The following is a 24,968-nucleotide window of genomic DNA, read 5'->3' as shown; positions in this document are numbered from 1 at the left end:
ACCCTCCACCAAGGGTGTCAATCAGCTAAGTATATGTCTGACAGGAAAGTTCATGTACAAAAATGATATTGTTATTTTACAATAAAGTTTTGTACATACTTACCTGGCAGACATATACGATTGATGGCCCGCCCAGCCTCCCCTCAGGAGACAGGTATAAGAGAGAAAAAATCTGGCAAGAAAGGTATGATGGTTCTTACACCCGCCTCCCAGCGGCGGGTAAGGTAGATCACCTGACCTACCTGTCGCGTTAGCCGCGAGTTTTGAATTCTGTCGTGACGTCAGAGACGTAAGCTAAGTATATGTCTGCCAGGTAAGTATGTACAAAACTTTATTGTAAAATAACAATATCATATTTAGATCCTGTTTAATTTTCAGGAGCTGATTCGCTTCTCAAATTGTTGGATAAAAACTTGATGTCTACTGAATTTCTTATCCTAGATCTTAGTATTAATCTCTGGCATCATCATTCAGTTAGTAGCTTATTGTGCATGTAATGCAAATTTTCTCATAATTCTGATCATCTTATGCATTCGGATTATCCAGACTGTATCATCCACCATATAGTATTAAATATGCAGTTGATTGTACCATCCACCATTTAGTATTATGTATGCAGTTAATGCTAAATTCTTATAGTCTTACCTTTCCTTTTAGAGGATTAGTACCACACAGTTACAGTTTTAGTCCTGTTATTACCAAATTATGGAGTGGTCTTCCTCAGTTGAATCATTGGGGTTTCAGAACTTCAGACTGCATAGAGGTACTTCTTATGATGAACAGACTGATGAGTCTCATTTCATAGGTTGTCTGTTATTTTATCTCTTGTATTTTATTTTACTTTTTATTTGTTTTAGTGCTTGTCTGTCTTATTGCACATCCTATCCTTCCCAACAAATCCATTTTCATGACCTTGTTAGTTCCACTTGGAGTCTTGGAAGTATCTTCCTGACAATGATTAATTTTCCTCGGTGGTATATGAGAGCCCTTTCACGGAAAATGCAATGTCATTTATGAACAAGAAACTGTCATAACATTGATTTTTGGTGGTATGTACTGTTCACATATTTATGCACTTCTTTACCATCATTTTATCATTATGGTGTTACAATATTTATATAATTGTCCTAATTGTATTGATATAATAAAAACTTATAAAGTAGACTACACCTGTTGAGAAATTGTCACCTACTAATATAACTATATTTATAGTTTACAGATGTCATGGCCCGTCCAGTTTCTTGTGTTAAGTGATTCTTCAACGACCTCAAATACCTCATGTCAGTACCCAAGGGTTGCTAAGTAGGTGTAGCATCTGCATAAACATCAGCGCGTTGGATGACTTGAGGTAAGTAAGCTTTCATCAAGTAGTTTTGAATTTGTTTGTATATATATTTCTCTGTATCTGTATAATACACATTGGGAAGGAATAGATCAGTGAAAGTTATGAGGAAGGTAATAACAAAGTAAGTGCTGTAGAAAAAGGATAGTAAAATGAAAAATTTCACTAGGATAACTGAGGGTAAGTAATAAAATCATAAGTAGGAAGAGAAACTTATTAAGCACCAAAACATGATAGGCTATACACTTGAACTTTGGGTCAGATTATAATTTGAAATACAGTGGTACCTCAACATACAAAAGGCTCAGCTTACAAAAAACTCGAGATACGAAAGCAAATACAAAGATTTTTTTTGCTCTACATACGAAAATTGTTCAAGATACGAAAGGTTGTTGCTGTAAAGTCCCGAGATTCGCCCGGACCACCGATAACAATTTTAAAACTCGCGCGCCGCCAACTTAGTAGACTCGCCACCATCCTCCTGCTCTCCCATTGGTTCATGATGCTAGTCACCGCCATAAGATCCTGCTCTCCTATTGGTCAGCATCTCTCCCATGATCCCATCATGCATCTACGTAGCGGCGTGCTTTTTCGGCCACTCGGCAGCATCATCGTTATCGTAAGCACGCAGAATTCGTTCGTTCTATACGATTTTGTTTATTAACGTAAATTCATTAGTGATTTCATTGTAGTACTACTGTATCGTGTTGTGTGAGAACTTTACAACATACGTATACGTACTACATAACTTAATTACGTACAGTACATATATACGTAGTCATGGGTCCCAAGAAAGTTGAAGTAGGAAAGAAGATGATGCTTTCTTTGGAGACAAAAATGGAGATAATAAAAAAGTATGAAGCTGGCACGTGATTGAGTGTGTTCGCCAAGGAATATGGCCGAAATCCGTCGACAATAGGCACCATCCTTAAGCATGATGAATAAGAGGAATTGGGGGCCTCGTGATGAAGGAGAAGAGTTTAGGGTCTCTTGATGGAGAGGAATTGAGAGCCTCTTGAGGAATGGGAGGAAATGAAGGCCTATTAAAAGAGAGGAATGGAAGACCTCTCAATGAAGGAGAGGAATTGAGGGCCTTTTGGGGAAGGAGAGGAATTGAGGGCCTTTTGGGGAAGGAGAGGAATTGAGGGCCTCTTGAGGAAGGCAAGAAACTGAGGGCCTCTGGAAGGAGAGGAATTGCGGGCCTCTTGAGGAAGGAGAGGAGTTGAGGGCCTCTTGAGGAAGGAGAGGAATTGAGGGCCTCTTGAGGAAGGAGAGGAGTTGAGGGCCTCTTGAGGGAGGAGAGGAATTGAGGGCCTCTTGAGGGAGGAGAGGAATTGAGGGCCATTGAGGAAGGAGAGGAATTGAGGGCCGTTGAGGACTTCTTGAGGAAGGAGAGGAGTTGAGGGCCTCTGGAGGAAGGAAAGTTTAGGACCAACAAATAGTTTGCTTCATTCTTTATCTGCTCGGAGCTGGACTAGGTGATTGCTTTGTACCTGGATTATGCAGAAATTACCAAGTTGAACATAGTTTAAGATGTTAAAAGCCACCCTTATTGAGAAAATTTACTATCAAATGAAATTGAAAATGTAGATGCAGGTTAATTTACAGTAGTCACTCCAACATAGTGATATGTCTATTATTGTTGAGGCATTTTTGATATTATGGTAATAAGTGATATTCTATATGTATAAAAACTATATCATTTCAAGAATTCTGTTAAAGGGTTTATCTCTTTCTGTTTTTCTGTATACAGTATATAGCATTGTTTCATCTCTTCGCAAGGTCATTTGTAAGACTCCTCTCTCTCTCTCTCTCTCTCTCTCTCTCTCTCTCCTCTCTCTCTCTCTCTTTCGTTCTTGAGCATCAACAAGATTGAGTGAGTCTTGCCCACCAGCATTCAGTAAAAGGAACAAAATGTTGGTTTTATTTTACCAATTTAGCTCTCTCTCTCTCTCTCTCTCTCTCACTCTCTCTCTCCCCTCTCTCCTTCCTCTCACTCTCTCTCGTCTCTCTCTCTCTCTCTCTCTCTCTCTCTAAAACTGCTGAAAGAAAATAATCAAAGAAAAATAATTTTGTTCTCCCTCCTACTGAAAGCAATATCTATCCTGGACATAATCCCTAGGTGATAATGGCCACGTAGGAAGGTATCTTTTTCCAGCTTCTGGATTTAGTGCCTTTTTCTCTTCCTCAGTCAATTACAGGGAAGGTATTTCGTCATGATTTCGTGGGGATGTGTGCAATTGACTTGATTTCCCAACGACCACTGTGCTATTGTGCAGTGGGGTGTTCGCAGGAAAAATGATTCATGAATTGTCAGGTACGTGTATGAAGAATGATATGAATAGATAAATAGATAAATAAATGATAAATTGGAAGATGTGAGTAAAAAATATGTTTTAGAAATACTCAAGTAAATATGAACGAAGCATCATTAAATGTATGACAACAAAGGCGTTCTTTTGTTAAGCAGCTGAAGCTTAGCTCAGCTTGAGACAACATTTATCCATAAAGAAATTTTACCATTACATAATCCCTTTCAACAGGGCATGATCCCAGAAATAACATAATACTATTGTCACTGTCACTTTCACAATTTAAAAGTAGGATTACTGGTGAAACTATTTGTGCTGTCATGTTCTGCAACATTTGCTGCTCGGCATTCCACTGCTTGGCATATATATATATATATATATATATATATATATATATATATATATATATGTATATATATATGTATATATATATATATATCTATATATATATATATATATATATATATATATATATATATATAGTATATATATAGATAGATAGATAGATAGAGAGAGAGAGAGAGAGAGAGAGAGAGAGAGAGAGAGAGAGAGAGAGAGAGAGAGAGAGAGATATATATATATATATATATATATATATATATATATATATATATATATATATATATATATATATATATATATTATATAGTATATATATATATACACACACACACATATATTTATATATATTATTCTGATATCACTTCGTTCACTCCTAGGAAATGTAGTTAACACTGAAAAATTTGGCCTTGAATGGAGGACGAGGGATCAGAACAAAGAAAAAAAAAAAAAAAAAGACTACTCAGGCATAAGGCCGATATTATTGAGGAAGGAGGAATTTACATAAAAGCTGGACTCTAGTTTTAAATGCACTGTATTTACATGAGTTTACAGAGGTCCAGGAGACTAAAAAGGGGGGTCGCTTTGTCGATCCACCGGAACACGTGGCTGGAGAATACAGTTACGGCGTTAAGAAATTTTGCGTGAACAGATTGAAAATGCAAGCTTGCTCCAAGAGTTTCCAACTCCTACCACAATCAGGCACAGTGTATGTCTGCAAATAGAGGACACGGGCATAAGGCAGGGGGGCACACGAGGGCGAACATTACACACTAATTTCTTTCAATAAAAAAAAGGCCACAAGGGGGGGGGGGGGGGGGAATGAAATGACTGGGAGTTAACACAAAGAGAACTATTTAGTTGCTTGAATTTACTAGAGGGGTGTTCACTAGTATCACAGGGTAGTAATCAAAGAATGAGAAACTAAACAGGTCGCCTTGGAGAAAGGAAATGAAATACAGACGAAGGTAAAAACAATTCCCTGGTTGAACTGGAATTACTCTCATGGTACCTGGATATTTGAGGGCTGGTAGTCTTCTCCTTGATGTTCCATGCAGTATGGACCTTTTAAAAATATACTTGGGATTTCCCCGAAAAAACAGGGAGGAAGCAGAACAAAGGGGGAGAAGTCGGCGTTTGGCGGGTGCAGGAGATCTGACCTGTCTTAGGTCTAGTCCCGCAGCCCGGACCATTGAGATGCAACGAACGAGATACCGATTGTAACCCCTACTGGTATTTAGGACTATACTTGTAAACTGTGAAACTGACTGTCTGCCAAAAATATACGGGTGGCTTACTTAACAAGCACCACTAATTGCTTGTTAGATTTTGGGTCTAGATCCAATACTATATGAGATACCAGATGAAACTAATATATAATATATCTGCACACACTACTGATTATAGAATGGCCAGTGACAGACATTTTGGGGGGTGGGCTCCCCCTGACAGATGCACTGAAAAGGGGGGGTTAATTGGATCTAGATCCAATTTAGGAGATACCGAGTAAAATTTACACTACTTTAGCAATGCACATCCTAGAATACTGTAGTGGTAATGACAGACATTTTAGTGGGTGGTTACCCCCTGACAGACGCCCCACAACGAGTGGGGAGTGGGGAGGCAGGATCTGCATCCACCATTGGAGATACCATTTAAAATTTACACTGCAATAGCACTGCACATCGTAGAGTACTGTGGTGGTAATGACAGACATTCTAGTGGGTGGTTTCCCCCTGACAGACACCCCAAAACAAGTGGGGGATAATTACTGTATAGACTATGTATTATCGTGATAAATTAATAAGTAATTTTTCTCCTTTCTATATCTTTGCCTTTATTTTATACAAATATTATTTGTTTCATATAAATAACATTCATCTGTAGGCCTATAGTAATTCGGCCATGTTAGTATTTTACCAAGCGAGCAACTGACTTCAATTACAGTTCTCGCTTTATTGTTGTTTACGAGATGAACGCTGATATAGCGGTGGGTGGAAGACTGACACTTTAAAGGGCATGTAAGTTTTTATCATTATTATATTTATTGCTGTAAAATGTCTATGTACACAACGTTTGCTAAGTAAAGTGATATGCAACTAGTAAATAGACAATATTATGTAAGATGTACGCTACAGTCATAGTACAGATCATAATAATTGCGCTATAGCCTACTCGGTTGGTTTTATCAAGGCATACTAATGAAATCGTGGATATACTTAAGTTGTGTATTATCAGCTTTAGGAATGAATATGTATATTATCAGTTTTAGGAATGAATATTGTTGTCACTCTAGCCGATTTGTCTTTCGATTGGCGTAAAATTCGTCAGACATAATACACCTGGCAGGGGAAGGACACAGAGGATCTCTATCTTTTAAACACTCTCCACACAAAGTTATTCCGAACATTTCCATTCTGTCAAGAAGATTATGAATAAATATATGAGCAAACTAGACCAATAAAATAATTACTTGGTATAAATGTTAAGAAAACGAGAAATGAAAAATGAGAGCATAAAGAAGCTCAGGGAAGTTAGCCTACTCTGTTTACGGGAGGCCCTGCAAACTGCTGACAGATTTACACTTTCGGTTGTCCGATTTTTTATGACTGCGTTGGAGACGGATTATAAATCATATTACCAATGGTAAATACACTGAACAGGCGTGAGGATATAATATGATGTTACTGCCTGTCTACAGGATATAATGAACAATTAAAGGAAAAAATATTACTAGGGAGAAAATTAAACGAATAATAGAAGTCTAAGCCAGCATTGATAGCATGTATTGAAACACATTGCATAGGCTGTCTGTGGAGCGCTCCGGCGGGAATTTAACCCTCTTACGCCGGAGCCCTAAAAATCAAAACGTCTCCCGTATGCCGGGCCTGGTTTGGAGTGAGCGCGGGAAGTGAAAAAATAATTTTTTCAAAAAATTACAGCGCGCGTACTTTTGAAGATTAAGAGTTCATTTTTGGCTCCTTTTTTTGTCATTACCTGAAGTTTAGAATGCAACCATCAGAAATGAAAAATAATATCATTATCATATGTAAATAATGCGATATATGATAGCGAAAAAAAAAAAAATCATACATAATGTATTCAAATCACGCTGTGCAGAAAACGGTCAAAGCTAACCAGTTACTTTTTTTTGCGTTGTATTGTACACTAAATTGCGATCATTTTGATATATAATACATTGTAAAACAATAAAAGCAACACCGGAAAAATATTATCACAAAATGATGTACGAATTCGTAACGAGCGGACGTAAAAAAATGTTATTTCAAAAATTCACCGTAATTCTAAATAATGTTCTAGAGACTTCCAATTTGTTTCAAAATTAAGACAAATGATTGAATATTACGATACTGTAAGAGTTTTAGATTAGAATTGCAGATTTCGACCATTTCGGACGAGTTAAATTTGACCGAATGTCGAAATTTTAATATATATATTTTTTATATGGACATATTTCGAAGATGGAAAAAGTTACAACCTTCAATTATTTTTTATTGTATTTTTCATAAATTTGCGCACATTTTGATATATGAAACTCTATAAAAGGCTAATATGAAAAGGAGCAAATATTAGGATAATGCCATGTACGTATTTCGGAGACTTGCGGCCGCGAATCGCGCGCGGAGGTAGTAAAGGTATATTTTTCAAAAATTCACCATAAATCACAATATTGTTTTTTAGAGACTTCAAATTTGTTTCAAAATGAAGAAAAATGACAGAATATTACTAGGCCGTAAGAGTTTTAGCTTACAATTGCGTTTTTCAACTATTTCGGTAGAGTCAAATTTGACCGACGTGGTTTTTTTTCTATTTATCGTGATTTATATGCAAATATTTCGAAAAAAGAGAAAAGCTACAACCTTCAATCATTTTTAGTTGTATTCTACATGAAATTACGCACATTTTCATATATAAAACTTTATGTAACAGCTAATTTTAAATGGTGCAAACATTTCGACAATCGCACAAAAAAATTCTGATTTTTTCGGAAGTTACCAGCGCGAACGTAATGTTTTTTTTTTTCATAAATTCACCATAAATCGAAATATTGTGCTAGAGACTTCCAAGTCGTTGCAAAATGAAGGTAAATGATTGAATATTACTAGAATATAAGAGTTTTAGCTTACAATTGCGTTTTCGACCATTTCGGTAGAGTCAAAGTTGACCGAAAGTTGAAATTTTTGCACTTAACGTTATTTATATGAAAATATTTCAAAACTGATAAAAGCTACAACCATGGGTTGTTTTTTGTTGTATTGTGCAGGAAATTGCGCACATTTCCATATATAAAACTTTATGTAACGGCAAATTTAAAAGGGTGCAAACATTAGGACAATCGCACGAAAAAATTTATCGGAAGAGTTTATCGCACGAACGTAAGGAAAAAGTTTTTTCATAAATTCACCATAAATCAAAGAAATATTGTGCTAAAGACGTCCAATTTGTTTCAAAATGAAGGCAAATGATTGAATATTACTATAATGTAAGAGTTTTAGCTTACAATTGCGTTTCTCGACCATTTCTGTAGAGTCAAAGTTGACCGAAGGTTGAAATTTTTGCACTTATCGTTATTTATATGAAAATATTTCAAAACTGATAAAAGCTACAATCATGAGTATTTTTTAGTTGTATTGTGCATAAAATTGCGCACATTTTCATATATAATACTTCATGTAAAGGATAATTTAAAATGGTGCAATAATTATGTCAAAGTGACGAAATAATTTCCGAGATGTGTCACTGATACTTTTTACTGCGATAAGAAAGAAATTCGCGCTTGCGCGCCTGCGTAGCGATTGTAAACAAAACAACGCCTTGATCCGTGAACTCCCAGCATCCCCCAAGGCGCGTGATACAAAAGTTTTCGGCTGGTAGCCTATAAGTATTTTTTCCGCGAATTTTTAAAAAAAAAAAAAAAAAACTTTTGTTTTTTGAGCCGACGTATGATACGTCCAATCGGCATACGGGAGACATTTTGACTCGACGTTTAATACGTCCAATCGGCGTAAGAGGGTTAAGTTACACGCACACTCAGCTTGCTTTAAACATCAAACTGCAGCAATTTTTCGCTTTAATTTTGTATGTAAATATCATTTTTAGTTTAGTTCAAGTTTTCTTCCCTGAATATATGGTACTGGGTATTTGGTGATATCGTACAGATAAATATGAGTGAGGCCAGCCAAAAATGAATAGACTAAAGTAAAATTATTGACATGCTATTATAGCCCTACTTAATTTGGGAGTCAGGAGCTCTAAGTTGATGATCGTCAACTTCGGGAGTGGGAATACGATGGGGAAATATGTGTTGTAGTTTGCCTATGTTGAACGATTCACCCACATTCTCGTTTTCTGTAATTGTTTGTGTTGTGCTACACCATTTCTTTGTGAATGTGTTGGTGTTAAAGTGGCTCTACACGATGGGACTTTGGTCCTAATATCAATCGAAATGCCATATCTAATAAAAATTTCATATCATCCACACGATCCAACTGCACCTCAAGAACAAGTCAGTTGATGGTAAGACACGGTGGGTACAGACCTCGACATGGTTGCAGTGCCCTAACTATCTAACTATAGGCCTATTCCGCAAAAAGACAAGAAAATGACCAAAGACTGGCTATTAAATGAGAAAACTTATCTCACGTTTCTTTTTTTAGAAGAATTGAGACTGGCACCATATGACTGATTTAATTATTCAAAAATGGATCAGCACACGTGCTTGTAGCTGTTGTCACTTGACCAACCCCTCTCCGCCCCCACACCAATTCAGAAAGAAAAATAGTACTACTTTGTGTGAAGCAGTAACTTCACACGAAAGGCTCAGTGCTTATATATATATATATATATATATATAGATATATATATATATATATATATATATATATATATATATATAGTATAATATATATATATATATATATATATATATATATATATATATATATATATATATATATATATATATATATATATATATATATATATATATATATATATATATATATATATATATATAATATATATATATATATATATATATATATATATATATATATATATATATATATATATATATATATATATATATATACAGTGGTCCCCCCGTATTTGCGGGGGATGCGTACCAGACCCCCCCGTGAATAGTTAGAATCCGCGAATGTTTGGAACCCCTGTAAAAATGCTAAAATCAGCCTATTTTGTTAGTTAAAACTCATGAAAAACCCTCTACAAATTCTCCTACATGGTTTTTTTAATAGTTTTATCACAAAAAGTGCATTTTAGGATGAAATTCATCCAAAAAAACCAGGAATTTGTGGATATTTATCATAGAAAAATACAGCGAATGCGCGAATTTTCCGCGAATAATGCAGGGAAACGTTCCCGAGAGAAATCCGCGAATGTGTGAGTCCGCGAATCTGGAGAACGCGAATACGGGGGGTCCACTGTATTAGTGTACAAGAAATATTATTACTGTAACGTAAAATGTGGAAGCTTACCTTTCGAGTGAGGCTATCTCCGAAAGTGGCGGCAGAGGAGGAGGAGGACAAACGGCAGATACGTACACTTAACTTTACGAAACACAAAAAAATGTCAGAAAAACAAACTAAACTTTACAAAGCACATTAACAAAACTGTAACACTTAACTTTACAAAAAACTTAAAATAGAATTTATAGTTTTTTTTTTTTTTTACATTTCTTTTTACTTTTTTATACTTTACGTAATTTCAATTTCTTCACCACCGAATGGATGCCAGTCCGTTTACGGAATTTTTAGAACCACCCATGATAAGCCTTGAACTCTGGGGTTGCCGTTGATGTCCCCTCTCCGCCGTCGTCTTCGGCTTGGGCAATCAAATCGCTGAAAATAGCGCTGGCCTTCTGGCAGATTGCCGTATCGGTTATCGTATCGCCATCGATTTCTTTGTCCTCGATCCATACAAGAAGCAGCCTTTCCATTTCATTATGCACATGGCTCCTCTTGTTGGACAAAATAGTCACGCCCTTGGAAGGTGTAGCTGCTTTGATGGCTTCCTTCTGCTTAAGGATGGTGCCTATCGTCGACGGATTTCGGCCGTATTCCTTAGCGATCACACTCAACCGCAAGCCAGCTTCATACTTTTTTATTATCTACATTTTTGTCTCCATAGAAAGCATTCTCTTCTTTCTGTGAACTTCAGCAACTTTCTTGGGACCCATGACTAATATGTACTGTACATAATTAAGTTACGTATGTAGTATGTATACTAATTAGGTTCTCACATGATAAAGTAGCACAATGAAATCACTAACAAATTTACGATACGAAACTACATCGTTGGACCGAACGAATGCCGCATGCGTATGATAAAGCTTCGGGTGCGAAGTGGCCGAGCGAAGGCACGCCACCACGTAAGATGCATGATGGGAGGGATGCTGTCCAATAGGAGAGAAGGATCTCATGGCTTGGCTAGCATCAGGAACCAATGGGAGAGCAGGAGGATGGTGGCGAGTCTACTAGAACTAAGATGGCGGTGCGCAGCGCGCGTTTCAAAATTGTTATCGGGCGAATCTCGGACTTTCAGAAACCTTTCGTATCTTGAAAATTTTTCGTATGTAGAGCAGTAAAATTTTTCGTGTCAGCTTTCGTATCTCGAATTTTTCGTAAGTTGAGCCTTTCGTATCTCGAGTTTTTCGTAAGTTGAGCCTTTCGTATCTCGAGGTACCACTGTATATATATATATAATATATATATAGATATATATATATATATATCTATATATATATATATATATATATATATTATATATATATATATATATATATATATTATATATATATATATATATATATATATATATATACATACACACATACACATACATACATACATATATATATATTATATATACATACACATACATACATATATTTAAGTCTCTTCGCTTGGCGATAGACTTTTTTTGTGTTCTCCTTACGACTGTCATTCGTAAGTATTTCTGGTTCCTCCCATCTCCTTGGGATATCTTAGTAGAGTGGTTCTTCTTAACTAAAGGAGATGATTCAAACAGATAAGTTGAACAAATATAACAACTTTATTCTGTAACTCCATACTAGGAGATGCAGTTCGGTCGGAAGACCGATATGTTTGAGGGTTGGCACGGAACTGCCATTGTTCCGATACGTAATACAAACCATCGGTCCTTTAACAATAGGAAGTAGCTAGCGGCAGCTGGAACGGTCGTAAGCTTCGAACAAGGGGAGAACGGTAGTTAACTGCTTGTCCGACAGTCGCCGCGCGACTGGGAGGTAAACAAATCACTTTTGCTTTCGGCCGCGGGTGTGAAGGACGTGTTCGTCATCGCTCTCTGCCCGCTTCATCGTCGTATGCTTTGTTTATATTGTGTTTTCTACTAATAGTTTGTTTGACTTGAAAATGAAACTGTAAGTACACTGTTTTCATTTTCATTACTTAATTATGAACCAACATGGAGCTATCGCCGTAGATGCGGCGATTTCCTCTCTTTTCAAAAATTGAACCCTTGAATTGTGTCTCGGTGCCGAGGGCGGGCGCGCTCGCGCCAAGTCATGTATTTTGGGCGAAAGTGTGTAATTGAAAAATGTAAGTACTTTTTTTTTCATTATATTTTTGCCCTGTGCGTTCGTTACCGAGAGCATGATTGCGCTCGGCACGAGCCTTTTATTTTGTATGATAAAATGCAATGAAAGTGGATTCGCAATACAGTATTCTTTTCATTTTCATTATTTATTTGCATAAATTTAATTTGGATCAATTTTCGCTCTTACCCGGGAATTGATCCTTACGATTATTTTCTGTGAAAGTGAAATCGCAAGTGCAGTATTCTGTTTCATTTTCATATATATTTTATGATAGCATCATATTATTTGGATCAAGTTTCCGTTCTTACCCGGGAATTGATCTTTTTCCCTTTAAGTTCTATGAAGTGAATCGCAAGGGCAGTATTCTGTTTCATTTTCATATTACTTTTCACTGCTGTGCGGGGGTAGGGGAAGCGAAGGTCTGCCAGGAAGTCGTCGGAAAGCTCTCCCGCGACTCCCTTGGTATCCGATTCTTCGTCTTCCTTCCTGCCCCCCGCTCAGCTTCTTCGTTGTATTTTGTATTTGGGGTCTTCCTTGCGTTCGGGGTGGGGCATGTCTTCCCCCCGTGCGTGAGGGAACCCCTCTTACTAATCTATCTATGCTACCGCAGGTGCTACATCCGTGGGAGACGACCTTGGACAGGTATGGACCACCGCGGCGGCAGGGCGTGCCTAGCATCCACAGGCTGCTGCAGCGTCTAGCGAGGTCTGGGGCGGTCTCCACTACTACCACGGCCGCTTATGCTACTCCCCCCACCCCCCCTCCTGGTCTACACTCCCCATGCTGTGTCGGTGACGCCGTCTGGCGCTACTAGGGCCGCCGCCGTACCGAGGGGGTTGCCGCCGCCGCCTGTTTTCTTCTGTTGCCTGCCCCAGACTTCCGCTGTTCCAGCAGCTCGCCCCTGGACCGGCCGCCAGTACCCAGGTTTGGTTCCGCTGGCTGCCGATGATTCTACGAGGTGATCGCTGGGCCTGCCGTACCTGCCGCTGATGTGATTCCCGCTGCTGATGTGATTCCCGCTGTTGGCTTGGCTGTCCCTTCTGGGTCTACCGCTGCCGCTCCTGAGCTGGTTGCTATTCCTGTCGCTCCTGGTTCCTGAACCTGTCCATGCTGGTCCTGCCCACGGTGTGTCTTCCCCAGTCCCAGGTCCTTCCGGACAGGTGCAGTCGGGCCGTGTTGCTTCGGCAATAGCCCCGGCTCCGGCCTGGATGGAGGACCTGACAACTGTCCTGCGTGAGCTGACGAGGAAGAGGAAGAAGAGGAAGCTGTCATCTTCGTCTTCATCGTCTGCTGCTGCCTCTTCCCCTTCGACTTCTAAGGCCCATAAGCCGAAGAAGAAGGAGGCTGCCTTCCCCCCTAAGAAGTCTCCTTCGGGAACTTCTAAGGGCCCGTCCCACGGGGTCCTTCTGCTGGTCCTCCTGCTCCTTCTGCTGGTCCTCCTGCTCCTTCGGGAGCGGGGCCCATCTCCCCTTCCGTAAGGAAGAGGTAGACGGGGACCAGAGGAGTATCGGTTAGCTCTGGTACTTCCTCGCCTGGTGCTAGCGGCGATGCCGCTACGCCAGGTTCCGGCTCGGTCTCTCGTTCGCGAGAGATCCCGAGTGTACGTTCTCCCTCGGGAGACCGTGCAGCCAAGTTTCGGCGCCAGAGTTCGCTCGGCGCCAAGACGCGGCACGGAGCAGAAGGCTGGTGAGAGCCGCTCAGGTGACTCTCGCCAGGCCAGCGGCCGCTCTTGCAGCGACACCAGCTGGTAACCCGTGTTTTCCCCCCTAAGAAGGCTCCTTCGGGACCTTCTAAGGGCCCGTCTCGCTCCGGCGATTCGGGGAGCTCTTCTGCTGGTCCTCCTGCTCCCTCGGGAACAGGGCCCGTCTCTTCTTCTACCAAGGAGAAGAAGACGGGGACCAGAGGAGTACCAGCTTCGGCTGGCACTTCCTCGCCTGGTTCTAGCGGTTCTGCCGCTAAACCAGGATCCGCCTCGGCTTCTCGTTAGCGAGAAGTACCGAGTGGACGGTCTCCCGCGGGAGACCGTCCAGCCAAAGTCTTGACACCCGAGCTCGCTCGCCGTCAAGACCGAAGCGCGGAGCAGAAGACTGGCGAGAGTCATGCAGACGACTCTCGCCAGGCCAGTGGACGCTCTCGCAGCGACCAGGTGGCTGCTCGGGTTGATGTGACGGTCGCTGACCAGCCACGGGTTGAGGCGAGGAAGGGGTCCCCGCGGCCGTCGGTACCAGCCACGACTGGTACCAGCGGCTCGACGCGCCGAGAGGACGCTCGCCGGTCTCACCGCGACAGCGAGCCTAGCAGGTAACCTGACGCCGCTCCATCGGGACCGAGGGCGGAGACGGTAACAGCAACAGCTCGCCTGACGCTAGAGATCAGCGTCGACGTTCTCAGCCGAGCCTCTCGCCCCAGGCGAGCGGCAAGGCTAGGCCTGCTGCTCGATCGCCACCGCGGGTTGACGATCAGCAGCAGCCCTCCAAGCATGCTGGTCCTGCCAGCGAGCTAGGGGGGAGCGTCAGGTCTGCCTCTCCTGTATCTTCAACCTCCTCGGGCTACACCGGGAGGAGCGAGGTACCTATGAGTGATCGCGAGAGGTGCGCCGCTCGCGATCCCGCTATGACGCCGTATGGACCAGGCACGGTTCTAGACCGACCAGGACATACGCGCAAGTAGCTGGAGGCGACCGTCAGGGGTCTGCCGCTGTTCCTCCTTCTGAAGGAGGAGTATCTCGGGATCTGTTCTTGCTGGAGGGACTGGACGGTCCTACTCCGCAAGACGCGGTTACTCCCGAGATACAGAGGAATTTGCAAAAGTCATTAAGCTGATTCGTCAGCATAATGACCTTGCGGAAGGATTGCCGCTCCCACCAGCAGAGCCTACATCTCTGCTCGAGTCGTTTTGGGGCCCGAGAGGGAACCCAAACCGACGGTGGGTCTGCCGCGATCGGAGCTTGCCGATTCTGTCTCGAACCAGAGTCTCTCGTCTCCGGACAAGAAGGCTCTCTCAGTTCTGGCCGGTCGATCAAGCTACTTCCACCTCCTCTACTGCGACAGCGGCGTTTCTACATGTCTTCGGACACCGTATTTAAATACTCCTTCGGTCCTCCTGAGAGGTTTCGACCTCGACGAGGACTGGAATGAGTCGGAGGACGGTATCGGCTCTCTCCTGTCAGGTGTCGATCAGCCCCACCCAGACGACGTTCACAGTGGCGGCAGACCCTTACCTACAGTGAGAGTTCGTAACCCTCAGCGGGAAAACGTTTTCTCCTGACGATACGTTTTCCCAGACTCTGAGAGGCCATCGCCGCAAGGCGATGGCTGCTCCTACTCTTCTCCAACTGCTAGTTCCCCTGGGAAGGCGAGCGAGTATCCAGTTCCTCTTCCATTCCCTCTCTCCTTGCGGCTACGAGGGAAAGGGGAGGGATCCTACAGAGATTTCTCTGTAGGATCCCACGTTCGGGACTCCGCTACCGGGGGGACCTTCGGGTCCTACCTGACGTAAGCCCCGGTCGTTGAGGAGGGATCCTGCCCCATTCTCGATTTCTACGGGAATCGAGAGGACCACCAGCCGATATCGTTTAACGAATTCGGTGGGGGTTTCGCAGAGTGCTTAGAATTCTACGGAATTTCTAGCGCATTCAGAGTGTTCGAGTTTTTTACGATCTCCAAACACTTAGGCGAGACGAGAATTCCCGATATGTTACACGATAATCGGGAACCTCGCCTATGCTCGAATTCCTGGAATTTCTAGCATTGGGAAGAAGACTGCTGCTGAAAGAAACTATCTCACAGTAGGCGACCAACCTGGAATAGAGAAGATCGGACGGGAATATCCAGTTTGGCTTGAACTATCGTCTTAGTATTCTGTTCACCATTGAAGCTTTCCTTCGAGGAAGACTTCTCCTTCACGCTCTCTCTTTTGATAGAGATCGAAGGTGGTCGATCTCCAATCCTTACTTTGTTTTCTTGAAGGAAAGAATTTAGGATGGAGATCGTTGTTCAGAATCCTACAAATATACTACGTATATTAACCTCGCGACATGATTCTACTAAGCAGTTGAATTGTCCGAGGGGTAGGCGCATATCCTAGTTTATCTACGGATTGCGACTTAGAAGAGAAGTATTCTAATTGAACTGCAACTCGGGGTTGCCTGCAACCTCCCAGGAGTTTTCAGTTTCAATTTTATATACTTATGGTTTTGTCACGACAACACCATTTCAACTTTTATATTTACTGAAATTCGTTTCGCCTAAATATAATTGCTCGAGCATATCTTTTATGCTCGGTAGTTCTAGCCGAACGCATTCCTTCGTGGAATAATGGATTACCTGGCAACTCAGGATGACGAGTCAGCGAGAGCTCAGGCTCAACTACTGCGTATTGAACTGCCTGATAGCAGCTCAGTATCAGCTGGGCCTCCGAGATGCACGGTCAGTTATGTCTCTCTCTGCCCTGCTTTGATTGACTACCGAACCCTATCTCTGCCCAACAATCATGGACTTAGGTCTCTGATTAACGGGGATTCTCGCAATAATGAAGGACCATCTACTGCTGTGACGCTAGATTCCATCGCCTTCGACATTGCGAGAATTTTCAACAGAGATATCTCTTGGACTCTTTCATCTTTCTGTTTACCGCACGGTAACAGAAGTCTGTACAAGTCTCCCGCTGCATCGCACTGCGATAATGCGAATGATTTTGCAGACATCTGAGTTTGTCTTCAAAATATCTCGTATTCGTAGGTGTACAATTGTTCATTGTTCAACCCGAATTACAAGATGTGTCAGAAGACATCGCCTACTCTCCGACCTGACAGCTCTACTTCCAAATGTTCAGCCCATGAGAAGCAGTTCTTCAGGCGGCTTTCCCCTGTGTTTTCATTACTGAAGAACGCCCCGCTTTCATTGCAATACGACTTCTCACCGGACAGCAATGAAATAGCGGTTAGCGTTTTGTCATTTGTAAGCACAGGTTATGAATCTTGAGAATCCTTCTCTCGATTCGTCTGTGAAGACGTAGGTTGCATTCAATATCTACCTTCGTCTTCAACGGTACATAGTGTTGTTTTCTCCTTAGCTGAGATTCAACAACCATGAGATGTTTTGCCTTCAGGGACCTCGGTCTCTAGAAGGCAATTGACTTTCGCCTGTTGGGCACATGCCTTAAGAGAATCATCACCTCGCTGTCCGGCATTGGTGACAAAACAAATACATTATTTGTTTGGTCTCTCGGCATAACCCTTTAAAGGCGAAGGTCACGTGACTTACTCGGATGCTTGGACAACTTGCTCCTACCGAACGCAGGTCAGTCGGCAGCTGTCAGAGCGCCCGAGTCAGTTACGAACTACGCTGTTGACTTAGTTCGGTTGTTACAGAGCAATCATTACTTCGTTTTAATAATAGCTTGTCACAGTACCCATACCATCGACACCCACCATGGAGTGTCGGTGTCCTATCCACTACCGAGAACTTTGCTGCATGGGGATAGGAGGATGCGAGAGACGTTCGTGGCAAACGGACAGACCAGTATGGGTACTGGACATCACCGAAGTAGAGAAGAGGGATAGGTCATGCGACTATTTCCTTCTTTTCCTCTGAGGAACTGCATGACTTCTCCTGCGAAGTCAAGCATCCAGGGGATGGGGATCCGTGACGCTCGATTTCGTACCGAACTTCGTAGCGAAGACTCAGAACCCTTCGGTCCCTGACGATTGGTTCGAGTCGTTCACAATCCCCTCCCTAATGGACTTCACCGCCTTCGATGCGAAGGAGATGCTGCCTTGTCCGCAAGAACTTCTCCGTGGCGCAGGTACTGAAGGCAGGGGTCTGGTCCAACCAGACCACATGCCCTTCCTTCTACCATTAGGGATATTGCCCACAGGTCCTTGGATCTTTTTCCTTGGGACCCGTGGTGGCTGCTCAACACGTTGTGTAGCGAACACCCAGACCCTCGCAGGCTGAACAGCATCGAGTCCTGGTGTGTGACCGTAAGAATGGATGAGTGAATGAGAGTGTGACTGGCTCCTCTTCCCATCTTTTTCTTCCCCTCTACCTGTGGTTAGAGGGACACAGTCGTCACCCTGCTGGATAAGACAAGATGCAAGGTGAGCTACTCAACAGAGCCCCATCCTATCCCTTTCACTAGGGATAGGAGCGTATATCCACCACTTCCTCCAACAAGGGGGAGGAAGTGGATGCCAGCTTGAGACAACCCATACTTTATGTTGCCTCTTGCAAACAGGAACAAGTTCTTGCTTGCTGGTACGAAGAGATACGCTTGCCTCTCTCTTAGTACTCGGCCCAGAGGTCTGACCATTGATCCTGCGGTGCACACCCCGATCAATCGGACAGAGGCTTGGATCCCTCCCTCGCTCTTACGACCAAGGAGACATTCCAGGGATGGACGAACCACCAGTCTGTTCAATCAAACGACGTCAGATTCCTCCCACCAAGAAGTGAGTCTTCCTATTGTTAAAGGACCGATGGTTTGTATTACGTATCGGAACAAATGACAATTTGTCGAAAATTGCATTTTTCCTAACTATACAAAAACAAAAATATTATGGTCCTTTTACATATAGTCCCTCCTCATGCCACCCCTCACTCTGCGTATTTTGCATGGGCCAAAAGCAAAAGTGATTTGTTTACCTCCCAGTCGCGCGCCTCGGACAAGCAGTTAACTACCGTTCTCCCCTTGTTCAAAGCTTACGACCGTTCCAGCTGCCGCTAGCTACTTCCTATTGTTAACCCTTTGATTACGCCTGGGATGAGATCTCACAGGTCCCCAGAACCCGGAGTTTTTCTGACGGGAGTCACCTGTAGTATGCTACCAGACGCACGAAAACGTAAACAATCATTGTAACAGCTCGTTTCTTTGTTGTTTTCCTACAAATTAACCTGTTTTAGTTTTATGATAATATTTTGATAGTAGTCATCCGTAATATATATAATATGTAATTATGTAACATCACAAATAAATAAACATATCATACGTACTATATATCGGGGTTTACTGTTGCCAGAGGTATGAGTACTTCACTAATTGCGGACGACACACATTTTTTTTTCTTTTTATTCATTTTGAATCCCCGAAACACATCTACAGCACAGTTGAATATTAGTGTTAATAGTTATTTGCATATCCGCCAGAAAACTAATCATGAAAATATTGATAATTTTTATGTTTCCGCTTACAAAATTGAGATTTATTATTTTTGAGAGAGAGAGAGAGAGAGAGAGAGAGAGAGAGAGAGAGAGAGAGAGAGAGAGAGAGAGAGAGAGAGATTTACCAAGATACACACCCTCTAATTGTTCAACAATAACTCCAATAGGCGCAATTACAATAAGGTTTTGTAAATGAGAACATCACTGATTATATATTAACCCATTTTTTTTTCTGAATGGATATTCATAGCAATTAAAAAAGTAACCAGTCGACAAGAAATACTATACGTAGTTTTAGAAATTATGATTTATGAACGCTTTGGGAGCTCTTATATAAGACTAGCATGGAATTTGTCTTGTCTCGATTTTACCATTCAGACGTACACTTAGACTTATAAAACTCTTGACTATGAGAGATTTACGAATATATTTAGTACTTTATGTCAATCATGCTTTATATTTCAACGATATAGAATAACTTCTAATAACTTATTATACATTCTTGGAAATAAATAGGAATTTTATCTATTCAAGATTACATTTTTTTTAGATGTATGTAGGAATTCTTCTCAGATATTTACATTATTTGTTACACCATTATTCTAAGACTACTATTTAGAAAAAATAACTATCTCCGACACTTCCATGATAATGAGAATACCGTTTCTTACCGGGAAAGTGTTTATGTGTGTGTGTGAGAGAGAGAGAGAGAGAGAGAGAGAGAGAGAGAGAGAGAGAGAGAGAGAGATACTGAGAATACCGTGGTTACTTACGGGAAAGTGTTTATGAGAGAGAGAGAGAGAGAAGAGAGAGAGAGAGAGAGAGAGAGAAGAGAGGAGAGAGAGAGAGAGAGAGAATACCGTGTTACTTACTGGGAAAGTGTTTGTGAGAGAGAGAGAGAGAGAGAGAGAGAGAGAGAGAGAGAGAGAGAGAGAGAGAGAGAGAGAGAGAAGCTGCTGCCAAATAATAAATGAACACTAAGAAAAATTAGAATATCTTTTTGTGCCATATAAAAAGGTAAATCATTTAAATGGGACCAGGTTAAATGAATAAAAGGAGACATAATAATTGTTCCCCCAGAACCTCTCCATCACCTGTGAAAATTATTCTAGCAGATTATACGTTTGCGCTCTACAAGTGGCGAATTCTTTTGTTATTTTTGGCCTAAGCAGTAAAGGTTATTGCAAAAAGGACTACTAGACATCCTAACAATTGTCTGTCGTCAGAAATTTTCCCAATGTTTTTATATTCATCTATTTCCTATTCGCCTTTCATACCTTGTCTGTGCGTATTCCGAATGAGGAAAAAGAGAAACAACCCCTAGGGCATGAAGCGATTAGTCCTGGTCCCACACAAAAGGTACGAGCGCTGCATGGGTCCGTATAAGTACTTCGCTCCAGCCGGGATTATTCATAGCCTAAAGGAATCCTTACCAATAACACCCGGGGCCCCACGTTCTGCGTTGCTAATCACTTTTATTACAAGTGGAGGAAACTGAGTTAATTTCTTTACTGGAACAGCCAACAAAAAAAAAAAAAAGTAAATTATATACCCAAACACGCACACAAAACACACACACAAAATTGCGCGCGTGCGCAGGCACACACACACACATATATATATATATATATATATATATATATTATATATATATATATATATATATATATATATATATATATATATGTGTGTGTGTGTGTGTGTGTGTGTGTGTATGTATATAAGAATATGGACATTTGGTCGGTGACAATCGTATATGCATTGCGCATGTAGCAGGTGACGGTCGACGCAGGTAGTATTTGAGATGCCGGAATCCTTTTGATGAAAATGACTCGGTTGTTGTTTTCTGCTCTCGTTTACCTGCCACCTGCGTTGAGTTTTGTGTACCGGAACGCTGGAATACTACCTTGGGAATAGCGCCTGGGATTACCCTGTATCCCTCTGACAGATTCCAATTCATTGTTTGATAGATGATAGCAGTCAAAAGTCAGGGGAAAGTGAAATCGTATTAGCAGCTGGTGATAAAGGAAGATTCCAAAATCCGCCATTGTCAATAAAAGAAGGAACGGGAGACCGTCAGGACTTGAGATAATCCCGTGGCCCTATTTTCAAGCTAATATTCCGACGTCACGCCCACCAAATTCGATAAACGGAAAGGAAAGGTACAAAGAGCTGGAGACAAGGCAGGTAATTTCTGTCAAAGGACACGAGTATCTCAGATACCACCCACGTCGTTTGTCACACCGCATGTGACATGTAAACACGATTGTCACCTACCTACATTCACTACGATCAATATTATAGAACACTGTTGCTCAAAATATATAATCGTGTAGTGTATGCAGCGTTTTCGTGGACTCTAGAGATAAAAAGTACATACCTTCATACATACATATATATGCATGCATGCATACATACATACATACAAGCGTACACATACAAATAAATAAAGAAATATGTATATGTATATACATATATATGTATGTATGAATGTATGTACCTATAAATCGAGAGTGTATACATACATACATGTATGCATGTATACATACAAAACATTCAAACAAACACACACATACCTAATATATATATATATATATATATATCTATATATATATATATATTATATATATATATATAAGGTATGTTTGTGTTTGTTTGAAATGTTTTATATGTATACAGGCATATAATGTATGTATGTATACACTATAGAGATATAAGTACATACCTTCATACATACATACAAATATGCATGCATGCATACATACATAAAAGCATCCACATACAAATGATAAATAAATAAAATAAATATTTACATGTAAATATATATGTATCTATGAATGATGCATTATATATCAAGAGTGATATATTCATACATACATACATATACGCATGTATACATACAAACATACAAAACAAACACACATACCACTGTTGATCAAAGCATGTAATTGTGCAGTGTATGCAGCTTTTTCGTGGGCCTCTAGAGATATAAGTACATACGTTCATATATGCATACAAATATACATCCTGTATACGTACAACTCAAACGCACATCCATATAATATATATTTATATAGATATTTATAATATATATAATATAATTAATTATATAGGATTATACAAACTATTATATATATATTATATATTATATATATATATATAAAAACATAATCATATATATATATAATATATATATTAGATACTATATAGATAATATCTATATGTATAATAATATATGTTATATCTATATATATATATAATTATTATAATTAATATATATATAGATATATAATATATATATATATATAATATGTATGTATGAGTGTGTGTGTGTATAACTGAATCACGAAAGTTTGGAACAAGATGAATGGATAAATAAAGGTATGTATATATATATATATATATATATATATATATATATATATATGTATATATATATATATATATATATATATATATATATGTATATATAGATATATATATATATGGATGTATGTACTTATAAATCAAGAGTGTATACATTCATACATACATACATATTTTGTATATATACATACAAACATACAAAAATAAGCACACATATACTTGTATATATATATATATATATATATATATATATATATATATATATATATATATATATATATATATATATATATATATATATTATATGCATGCACACGCATACACACACCTTCCTTATGGATTTATCACGTTCTATATATATATATATATATATATATATATAGATATATATATATATATATATATAGATATATATATATGTGTGTGTGTGTGTGTGTGTGTGTGTGTGTGTGTATGGATGCACATTTGATTGTACATATGCATGGATGCATATTTGTATGCTTGTATGGAAGTATGTACTTATATCTCTAGAGGCCCCGAAAAAGCTGCATGCACTGCTCAATTATATATTGTGATCAACAGTGGTATGTGTGTTTGTTTGTATTTTGTATGTATACATGCTATATGTATGAATGTATACACTCTTGATATATAAGTACATACATTCATACATACATATATATATATTTAAATATTTATTATTTATTTGTATGTGGACGCTTGTATGTATGTTTGCATGCATGCATGCATATTTGTATGTATGTATAAAGGTATGTACTTATATATCTAGATGCCACGAAAGCAGCCCTGCATACACTACACAATTATATATTTTGGTCATAAGTGGTTTATAATATTGATCCTGGTGAATGTGGGTAGGTGACAATCGTGTTTACATGACACATGTTTTCCGAGATACGTAGGCATAAATGCTTTTACCGCAGAACCAGATACGCCTAGGTTTTCATCTACCAATATGTCTGTAGATTTATTATAAAATCGAGAATACAATCCGTTTGGGCATCACAAAGTTCCAATATTTTTCACCAAATCGACTTCTTTTATTTGGAATATTTTGCTGAAACTAAGCCTTCCCTTCCATACCATCAAACTTTCATCTATGCATAAATCTTTGAAAGGTTGAAATTTTTCCCTGATTTTGCTACGCACATTGACGAACTCTGGTTTATTTATCTATTTTATTTCATTTTTATCTGGGTCTCTCCTGTGAATTATCAACGAAATGTTTTTTTTCCTTGTGAATTGTCAACGAAATGTAGAGCTAGAATTCGATGAAATCTGTCCCTTGCCATCAGCCTTCTCATTCTCCTTTTGTCTAGTTTGCCTCAAGCGTAATCAAGTAATCAACGATGCGACGTTTACTTAGATGCGACATGATCATAATCACACACAGGAAGCGTACCATTTCGTTCACAGTAACCTGGGCAAACTTTCGCATATATTTTGGTACTGCATTTCCAATTGTAACCAACAAGGAATCTTTATATAAACGGTTTTGTCTCTAATAGTCAGCCACATAAAGTCGTTATCGAAAAATTGAAAAACATGATCTACTTCGGAGTACTTCCTTTGAATTTTCATTCGCATTACCTACATCTTGACGTAATGCCCTGCCACTGCCGTCAAATACGAAATCTCGGGGCTGGAACTTACTGGCAACCCACTCATCACTGAGTCAACTCGCAGTCGCTTATCCGACTTCTTTCAACACCGTTACTTTCGTTAGGTAGCAGATTTTCGTTATTTTCACTGTCGGTCGAAATTTCATCCCTGTCTCTTGCACCAGGCGTATAATTATTCATTTAAAT

At 40.0% G+C, this 24,968-nt stretch overlaps 1 long non-coding RNA gene across 3 annotated transcripts in view; it reads left to right on the top strand.

Annotated features, from left to right (window-relative positions):
* Positions 1–24,968, top strand: part of LOC135203146 (uncharacterized) — a 449,843-nt gene that overhangs the window by 91,274 nt on the left and 333,601 nt on the right. For all 3 annotated transcript variants that reach the window (XR_010311870.1, XR_010311872.1, XR_010311871.1), the window contains exon 3: positions 1,213–1,348. This is a non-coding gene — a long non-coding RNA (uncharacterized LOC135203146). The remainder of the gene's footprint in view (positions 1–1,212; positions 1,349–24,968) is intronic.

The sequence above is a fragment of the Macrobrachium nipponense genome, chromosome 33 (assembly GCF_015104395.2).
Source record: "Macrobrachium nipponense isolate FS-2020 chromosome 33, ASM1510439v2, whole genome shotgun sequence".
NCBI classification, from domain to species: Eukaryota; Metazoa; Arthropoda; class Malacostraca; order Decapoda; family Palaemonidae; genus Macrobrachium; species Macrobrachium nipponense.
The sequence above is the reverse complement of the archived record's forward strand: the minus strand, read 5'-3'. Positions and strand labels throughout refer to the sequence as shown.